Consider the following 6,352-nt stretch of genomic DNA (forward strand, 5'->3'; position numbering starts at 1 on the left):
GATTGTTCATCCAGCCTATCTTATTTAGATAGACCTGCGGAGATAATAACGTGCACAAAAACAAGACAGAACAAAACAAAACAACAAAAGAAAACAAAACAACAACAAAAAGTCAATGACAAAACAGCAAAAACAACAAAGAAAAGCCTGTAGTTAATTCAAGGACTGTTTGTTGGCCTTTAGGAGTGTTTTCCAGTCGAGCCTGATGGGGTGTCAAGACCTGACCCCAAAGTCTATTTTTGATGTTCGCTGGGGACTTTGTTGCTCTGTTCCCCTTGCTGTTCTGTTGCACTCCCTTAGTGTTTTGCCTCAGTGTGGTGGGATCAGATCAGACGCAATTCCCACACTGTGTCTCCCGTGTTGTCCCCTGTAGGGATATGGGTCAGTGAGGGATATCATGTCTCATAGTGGGGCCGGCCATATGGTCTTCTCTGTGGATTGGCTGCTCTGAGAATTTCATCCTCAAGGTTTGGTGGGCCAGGATGTACTCCACTCTCTCTTCCTCCCCCTTCATTTGCTCCTATGTGCTCTGATCAGACATGTCCCTCTCACTAAACTGCAGCTTCAGTGCTCTCCTCTGAAATAAATTCTTCTGGAGGCATTTTGCATTCTTACAAGCAATATATAGGGGTTCCAGTTTTCCTACATCCTTGCTAACATTTATTACTTTGGCTTGTACATTGCTGTGATACTGAAAGCAATTCCTCTGGTATTTCAAATACTATCAGAGTCACCTAGGATGGATAGGCCTCAATGTAAATTTCAGAATAAGGCACACATGGAAGGAGGACCTGATGATTCACTTCTGAAAAAAAAAAAATCGACCAGTGAAAACTTTATGAATAGCAGCAGAATGTTCTTTGCTATAATGTTAGAAGATGAGCCCCTCAGATTGGAAGCCCTTGAAAATACAACTGGGGAAGAGCTACCTCCTCAAAGTAAAGTCGCCCTTAATAATGTGAATGGAGCAAAGTTTCCAGGGCCTTCATTTTCTGATGAGGCAGGACTCAGACAGGAAGACTAAAACAGGCGCAAACATCCATTAGTAATCAGAATATGGAACGTATAAAGTATGAAGCTAGATAAGTTGAAAGTTGTCAAAACTAAATGGGATTCATAAATACCAATATCCTTGACCTTAGCAAGTTTAAATGAACTGTTATTGGCCATTTTGTATCAGACAATCATAAAGTCTATTATTCTAGGAAAGACAAAGTGAAGAGGGTGGCATTGCATTCATCATTAAATAGAACATTTCAAGATCAGTCCTCAACACAGTGCTGTCACTGATTGATTATATTAATGTGCCTATCTAGAAGACCAGTTAATAGGACTATTATTCAAATTTTAGCACAAACCACAAATGCCGAATGTGAAGAAATTGAAGACTTATACCAACTTCTTTAGTCTGAAATTGATCAGACATGCACCCAAGGTTAATTGGAAATACTGGCGATGGGAATTCAAAAGTTGGAAACAAAAGAAAGATAGCAGTTGGGAAGTATGGCTATTATGCTAGAACCTGTTCCAAGGATCATGTGATAGGCTTTTCCAGGCTTACTTATTACAAATATGTTTTTTTTTCAACTACATAAACAGAAACTATACAAATACACACCGGATGGAATACACAGGAATCAAATAGGCTATATTTGTGGGAAAAGACTATGTACAAATTCAGTATCATCAGTTAGAAGAAGATGGGGGCCATCTATGAAACAGACCATAAACTGTTTCTATATAATTGTAAGTTGAATGTGAAGCAAATTAATAAGTCCACAAGAGCCAAAATACAATGTTGAGAATATCCCATTTGGATTCAAAGACCACTTAAGAATATATTTAACTCAATGAATCCAAATGACCAAAGACCAAATAAGTTGTGGAATGACATCAAATACACCATACAGGAAGAAATCAAAAGGTCATTAAAAAAAGAAGCAGCAAAGACCAATATAATGTCAGAAAAGACTCTGAGACGAGCTGTAGAATGTAAATGTGAAAAGGGGAGAAATTTTATGGAAAAGGACTGAGCAAAACATTTCAGAGGACAGCTTGAAAATGCAAAGTATTGAAATAATGCAAATTAGAAATATGGAATTAGAATAATTTGGAATTAGAAAACCAAAAGAGAAGAGCACTTTTGATTTCCCAAGCTGAAAGAACTGAAGAGAAATCCAAGCCTTGAGTTTCAATATTAAAGGTGTCTTCCTATGGGTAAAATAATGGAGTGATGCAAGAAAGACCAAAAGAAGGTAGAAGGGATGCACAGTCACTTTACCAAAAATAAATGATTGACACTCAACCATTTCAGGGGGTAGCATCTGATCAAGAACCAATAGTATTGAAGGATGAAGTCCAATCTGTAATGAAGGCATTGGTAAAAAGCGAGTCTCCAAGAATTGACAGAATACCATTTGAAATATTTCAGCAAATACATTCAGTGCTAGAAATACTCCTGCAAGCCAAGAAATTTGGAAGACAGCAACCTGACCAACTGACTGGAGGAGATCCATCTTCATGCCATTCCAAAAACAGGTGATCCAACCCAATGTAGACACTATCAAACAATATCATCAATATTATCAAGCAATATATGATTTTAAAAAACATATCCCATTTTTCTCCCAGTAGGATAGCTAAGATTTTTTTAAATGTTGCTGCTGTTAGGTGCCATCAAGACAGTTCTGATTCATCTCTACCAATATACCAAAGAAAGAAATGCTCCTTAATAGAGAGGTTGGAAAGGGTTGTTTTCAAATACTTTGGATATGTTGTCAGGAGGAAATAGTCCCTGATGGTTAAATTGAGGATCAACAAAAAAGAGGAAGACTCCTGACAAGATGGATTGACATAGTGGCTGCAACAATGGGCTCAAATATAGCAATAATTGTTAGCATCATGCAGGACTGACAATGCTGCATTCTATTGTACATAGTGGTTGTTATGAGTCAGAACTGATTTGAAGGTAACAGCAACAACAAAGAGCCCTGGTGGCATAGTAGATTATACTTTAGGCTGCTAATTACAAAGTCAAGAGTTCAAAACCACCAGCTATTCAGGAGGAGAAAGATGAGGCTTTTTGCTATTGTAAAGATTCATTCCTTCAGCTACCGTGGGCTGAGGAAGGATCCCAACCTTTTTGCCCATTGCCCCCCACAAAATCCCACACCTTTTAAACTATCTTTTCAGTGCTTTTTCCTCATCTCTTATTTTTTCTTTCATATTCTTGCTCCTTTTTCTTTTTGTTTTGTGGTTTTTGTTAATCCTCCCCTGCACCATTTGATGGAGTCATCTACCCCCATAGGACCCAGCTTCCCTCCGACCCTAATAGTTGCCTCATGATGTCGTAGAGACAGCAGTCCATTTCAGTGCACATGAAGAAAACAAGAGAAATCGGTACAAGTAAGTGAATAATACCCAAATCCAAAGGAATTTTCTGAGGAGGAAAAAAAGGCTTTGGGATCACCAGAAAAATAATTCAGAAGGACAATGTTGAGATACTTCCAGTGGATGGAGAAAGCTATGGAAAGCTAGAACCCTTACACAATGATAAAACAAAACAAAAAGCAAATAGAAAATGAGAAGGTGAATACTAAGAGAACAGATTAGGCAACACTTTAAAAGAGCAGAGTAATAGAATTGAAGAAATGAAAACCCAAAATTAGTGAGCTTGAAGACAATTCTCTTGACTACAGCTGACCAGAGGAACAATCAGCAAAAAGAGCAAAAGAATACAAAGGAAGCCTAAGAGCCATGTGGGACACTATCAAGAGTAACAACTTACGTCTCACTGGGTTTCTGGAACAGGAACAAACAAATCCTCAGAGAAAACAGTATAAAAAAATCTTGGAAGAAAACTTCTCTAACAGTATACAAGAGAAAACAACTATCCTAGAAACTAAGAGAACTCCAAACAGGATAGATTCTAAAAGGAAAACATCACCAGATAGCCTAGTTAAACTGTCCAATATCAAGGACAAAAGGATAAACCTGGGAGTGGTAGAGAAAAAAGAATAGTAACCTACGAAGGAAAACCAATGTGATTAAGCTCAAATTTCATAGCAGAAACCCTGCAGGCAAGAAGATAATAAAATAATATATATAAAACCTTGCAAGAAAAAAAAACACTGCCAGCCAAGAATCGTACCCCTCAAATATGAGGGAAAAGTAATGTCCAGACAAGAAGAAGTGAAAGGAATCTGTAAGAATAAGACCAACATCACAAAAGTACCAGGAGGAGCATTTTGGAGTGATAATCAACAGCAGACAAGCCTGAGGTCAACATAGAAGACAACACCACCCACGAGTCAATACACTTTAAACAGTATTCAAAATAAAACAATCATAAGGTCAAAAATTGGGAGCCAGAGATATCCATCCACAATGAAGAAAAGTATAAAGAAAATAGAGAAAACTATAAATACAAAACATTTAAATGGAAAGAAGCAGTTCGTAAGAGAGAACATACTTTAAATATGGGAGGCGGGAAGCGAGTGGGGTGGCGTGGGGGGAAATAACAAGGTAACTTCAAAGAAAATGGGAAAAGTCACCAAAATAGAAAAGAGGAAAATAATAAGATGGTAGCATAGGAACTATCCACAAAGGAAAAAGTGACCAGAAACCCATAAACAAAAGGAACTTTGCATAACAATATAAGAACAAAGAAACCAGTAACACCACAAATAAAATGCACAGCAAAATGACATCAGTCAATCCTCACATATCAATGACATCACTGATTGTTAATGGATTAAACATACCAGTTGAGACAGTGTAGTAGAAAACAAGACTCACCAATATGCTGCTTACAAGAAATACACCCTATGTACAAAGATAAAAATAGATTAAAAAACCAAGGATGGGAAAAAATATACCAAGCTAATGGCAACCAAAAAACAGGACAATATTAATCTCTGATAAAATAGACTTCAAGGCAAAATCCATCATGAGGGACAAAGAAGAGCATTACATACTAATTAAAGGAACAATACAAGAAGACATACTATTAAAATATATACACACCCAATGAAAGACCCTCAAAATATTGTTCAAACTCTAATAGAACTGAAGTGAGAAATAGACAACACAACAGTAGTAGATGGCTCAATATGTTACTCTGGAGAAAAGACAGATGATTCGGAAAGAAATTCACTAAAGACACAGAAAAGCCAAGCCACACAATTGACCAATTTGAACTCTTAGACATATACTGAAAACTCCACCCAACAATAACACATTATACATTCTCTTCCAGCGCACAGGGAACGTTCTCTAGAATAGACCATATGTTAGGACACAAAACAAGCCTTAATAAAATAAAAATACGGAGATTTTATAATCCGTTTGCCAGACTACAATGTTATAAAAATTGAAATCAAAAGGAAGAGCAAGGACAAAAATTCAAATACATAGAAAGTGAGCAACACATTACTTAAAAACTACTGTGTAATTAATGGAATAAAGATTTACAGCCTGAAAAATCACAGAGGCAGTTCCATGTCCTATAGAGTTGCTGTGAGTCAGAATTTATTGATGTCAGGGAGTTAACAGTCAACGCTAAGTACAGTATTAACTGTTTGATCTTAATTGTTTTCTACTTACTGTCATTCATTAACGTAGCATACTGTTTTCTTCAGAATAATGTCTTTAAACAATCTACTCTCTTTCCTATCCCCAAGTTACCTAACATTTTGAAAACTTACAGAACTATAACATTTCCCAAATTTTCTTATTAATATCTTTTATCTTCAAACCAAGTAGAAAATAAAAACTAACATAAGCAAAGAACTTTTGAGTTACAAGTCAGTATCACAACTAATTTATTGCTGTGGTAATAATTAAGGACACATTTAGTTTGTGCATTTGGTCAATAGCAAACTTGTTAAAGCCATTTGGGGAAAGATTTTAAAATAGAGAAGTGAATATAGTTTATTTATTTCCATTAGAACAACAATTTAGAGAAAAATTTACATTCTGGTATGAATCATAGTAAAGGAAAATAAGTATTTACATTCATTAGAGGTGACGTAGCTGGCATTTTTAAAAATTTTAAGGACATATTTAATTCTAAGTAAAGAGTTGACCAGATCAACTAATGAGAATTTAAGCATTATTGTGGGAACTAAGTCTAATTCTGTAACATTGAGTGAAAAGTTGGATCTAGCAGTCATTTAAACAGTAATGTTTCACAAAGTGTATGTATGTTATATAACACATTGATTGAAAGATATTTAAAAGAAAATGATTAAATTAAAAAGCAAAGACAACCCAAGAGGAAAGCGAATTTTGGGAATGATGAGGGCAACAAATGTATAGATGTGCTTTACACAATTGATCTATGTATTGTGAT

The 6,352-nt window shown here is 35.9% G+C and overlaps 1 protein-coding gene across 1 annotated transcript in view; it reads left to right on the plus strand.

Moving 5' to 3' along the window:
• PIGX (phosphatidylinositol glycan anchor biosynthesis class X) overlaps positions 1–6,352 on the plus strand; it is a 29,729-nt gene that overhangs the window by 22,565 nt on the left and 812 nt on the right. The gene's annotated exons all lie outside the window — the stretch shown is intronic.

The sequence above is a fragment of the Echinops telfairi genome, unplaced genomic scaffold (assembly GCF_000313985.2).
Source record: "Echinops telfairi isolate 266 unplaced genomic scaffold, ASM31398v2 ScPeMD7_17;HRSCAF=63, whole genome shotgun sequence".
NCBI lineage: Eukaryota > Metazoa > Chordata > Mammalia > Afrosoricida > Tenrecidae > Echinops > Echinops telfairi.